Source organism: Sinocyclocheilus rhinocerous, unplaced genomic scaffold (genome assembly GCF_001515625.1).
Source record: "Sinocyclocheilus rhinocerous isolate Xijiao unplaced genomic scaffold, SAMN03320098_v1.1 scaffold2614, whole genome shotgun sequence".
Taxonomy (NCBI): Eukaryota; Metazoa; Chordata; class Actinopteri; order Cypriniformes; family Cyprinidae; genus Sinocyclocheilus; species Sinocyclocheilus rhinocerous.
Genome location: NW_015652277.1, coordinates 32,958 through 36,906, shown reverse-complemented (window position 1 = coordinate 36,906; position 3,949 = coordinate 32,958).

The following is a 3,949-nucleotide window of genomic DNA, read 5'->3' as shown; positions in this document are numbered from 1 at the left end:
TGCTCCGCTGCAAAAAAAAAAAAAAAAAAAGAGCAACAAAACCTTGTTGCTGGAGACGGGCTTATTGAAAATGCGACCTAATTGTCTGCCAGCAGGAGGCACTTTGAGAGCGGTAGAACTAGCGGTTTCTCCAGTAATGGCTGTAATCAAATCAGCTCCACTCATGAAAGCTTCTTTATCAGATAAAATGAAAATGCCATCGAAACTTTACTGAAGACAGACCTTTCCCTTCAGAGATACATTCATATAAAACACACACGACGTGTTTTGATTTTGAAACGTGCAGTGCTCATGTTTATTCAACGAAGTTAAATGCCACAAATAAATCAATGTATGGGAAACACTGGTAATGTATATTGAAATATCGGAAATGTGTTTAAAAATCATATCACCTTTTGTTGAAAACAAAATTATATCGTGATACATATTGATATTGAATTATTGTCCAGCCCCACACTCTCAAAAACTCACATTTAAATCACTGAAGCGGTTTACACTGTGAAATGAATATCTTACTTACATTCGTAAGCACATCTGCACTTTGTTGTTTCTAATGAGAGAATTCGCCAGATAATTCAGTTAGCGAGCAAGTGAACAAAGCACCGCGTTTCAGCGATGACTCATCTGAACATCTTTGATTGGTCATTGCATTCATAAGCTCAACAGAATCGTGTGTGATTGGTTATAATGCAGCGCTACAAATGCGTCTGTCGCTGGCTCAGCGCCAGCCAAAGCGCAAATGCAGATTTGAATTTAGCAGCTGATGCTGTGCCGCACTAAACTATCTAATCACACCGGTGTGATTGTGTCAAATATAAAAAATATTATTCTGCTATTTTTTTTGTGTTTTGGAATCTGCATTCAAAATCCACTTGGCTCAGAAATCTGAGGGGGCACGTGCCCCCTCACTTTGAACGGGCATGAGGCCTCTGGTTATTTCGACGTTGTTTTGCCGTTATTTTCTCGCAGAAATACTTTGGAAGCATGTCACTTGATTTCTTTATTGTAGTGAAACGATAAATTCTAGTTGAAACGCTGCTTATAAATATTACATTGTAAATGTGTTAACTTGTGATTTGCGTTCACTAGCTGGTATTTTATTTGATTATAACATTTTTATATATATATATATATATATATATATAGCCTAAATTTTATTCAGTAGTCGAAAAGCTGGATATAAATGTTATATTTTTACTTTATAACGTTACCTTGTAACTTGCGTTCACTAGCCGAATAATTCTAATAGTATAAAATATATAAGTTATTTTCTGCTTGTGAATATATTCGCATTTGATATGTAGGCTAAACATAGACTGTAAATGTTCACACGGTTAATCAGCATAAGAAAATAAAATAAGTAAATAAAAAAATATCACAGCAGCTTCGAACACATAAAATAGTTAATGTTAGCATACGACAGCTGCAATCACGTTGAGCTAATACGTTATTCAACCACACTGATACATTTCTATTTGTACACAAGCTTCTTTTTATGCTGTGACTTAAGGTAGTTTGAAACTGATTCTTTGAATATGCCTGTGTTAACTTGTGACCTCTGCGTTTGCTCGCAATTTTACTGTTGCAATATATTAACATTATTTCCAGTAAAAACTCTGCTTACAAATATTACTTTGTAAACGTGTTACTTCACTAGATATCTCATTTGATTATAACAATATATGAAATCTGAACATCATTTTCTTGTCAAAATACTGCTTATAAATTACGTAAACCGTTCAGCTAAACGATCATATGTTTTGATATACAATCAGAAAAAATACACAATGTGGAAAGTAACAAAATTAGCGCAGCAAAACACTGCTTTATGTTATTGCATATAAGGATGCCCCATAGCCTACAGTAAGCTGTGATAGCGGCTCACTGCCTTACATATTAGCATGTATCCAATACTACATTTAGAATGTACGTATTTTACACTTCAAGGGGTCCAACTATATTTTAAAAACTCATTAAAATGTTTTTAAAGGCCATCTAAAGTGACACAGAGGTGGGTCATTTCATTCACTACAATTAAATAAAGAAATCATGTTTCCAAAGTATTTCTACGAGAAAATAATGGCAAAACAACTTGGAAATAGCGTTAATGTGTTCATCAAATGAGATATCAGCTATAGTTTCTGAAGAAAATGTACCATTTTACTATAGTAAATATAGTTTAACGATAGCGATTGTAATTAAACCATAAGTTAGCAGCCACAAAATAGTAGCCACAAATTTACCAAATTTACATTTTCTGAGAGTCTATGAAATGTACTTGAATATCCTAAACCATAAAATGTAGTCAGCTTTCTACTATGGTTCATTCTCATAATAGGTAAACACAGGTCACAAGTTAACACGGTCACATTTCCTTGATTACGCCAGCCGCACAATGTGATGCCGAGAGTAAAATCCTGTCTTCAATTCAGAAATCTGCAGCTGAACCAGTGCAGTTTGGTAGCTCAGTGGTTCATTACTGGCGTCTCACGGTGCGGCGTCTTTTAGCGCGTGTTCGAAACCCATGCCAAACAGTCTTTTTAGTTTATTTTCCGTACTGGAAAAAGAGTGAGTATGCACAGTCAAGAGCATCCGTATGGTGCACACATATTTACGCCAAGTTTATTTTTATAAATCCAGATACGTGCGTGGAAAACAGCATAAGCACATTTCTGTGCTCATTTTGTGCGTACACAACATTTATACATGAGGCCCCTGGACTAATCGAGACGGTCAAGACCAAAGAGGTTCCAGTCCAAGTCAAGTCCAAGTCCAAAGAGGTTCGAGTACAAATCAAGTGAGACAGTCAAAACGGAGTCAGAAAAAAAAGAATACCCTTTTCAAGACCATGTACTTTACTGATAATTTGGTATGCAAGAGACAGCATATCATCTATTCTTAGATGATCATTTAGCATCATTATTTGTAATGATCAAAAAGTATGTGCAGAGTAACAACACTGTAGGATCAAATTAGGCCATTTTACTCACTTTAGGTGCAGCAATTTCACTAAAGTCACATAAACGGAAGTGCAACTTCACATTTTCAGTCTTTTTATTAAAACAAACGAGCATTTTCAACAGCCCTCCCAAGCAAGACTGTGCAGCAAACATAAACACCTTTAGCTCTCTGTGTGTGGGTGCATGCATTTGTTTGCTGTTTGCCTTATAATATACACAGTGTTTCCCACAGACTTACAGTCCTTGTGTGGTGGCACTTCCGCCGGGGATATATATATATATATACACACAATGATGGGCGATATGGACTTAAAAATATATCACAATATTTCTGGTATTTATTGCGGTAACGATATCAATGACGATAATTCAGGGAATCCTGTTTCTTTAGAGAAAAGTATTATCTATCCTATTGTTACCAATATTGTTATTGGAGATAGAGAAATTTTAACTAATGAAACTTGAAGACAATAAACATACGATTGTACAAAATATATGGTTTATCTGTGTTCTTCAAGCAATCTTGGGTATTTTTTTTTACAAGGAAAGTAATACAATGCTAATCAACATAGCCTTTTATCACTGTATATAATACTATCATTATGTAATATGAAACCACGTCTGGTCACAAAAAGAAGTTATTTCAAACACTCGACTATGTTATTAAGTTAATTTGGAGAAAAAGCGTGTCAATAAATGTCACTCCGCACTGTTGCACGCAGAAATATGTTAACAACTAGACTTTATCGATATTATAGCGGGAAGACTAATTCTTATCGTGGGGAGAATTTTTACTGGTATCGCAAACAATAAGATATCACCCATCCCTAATATATATATATATATATATGAAGAGTTCAGATGCAAAAGCCTCTTAAATGCCATCTAAAAGTTTCTTCTAAAATGAGCATTTTTCCCAGGCTCCTATATTTATGTTCAGTTATTTCACTTAAATGGTAATGAAAAGAACCTATTCAATACCATTAAAG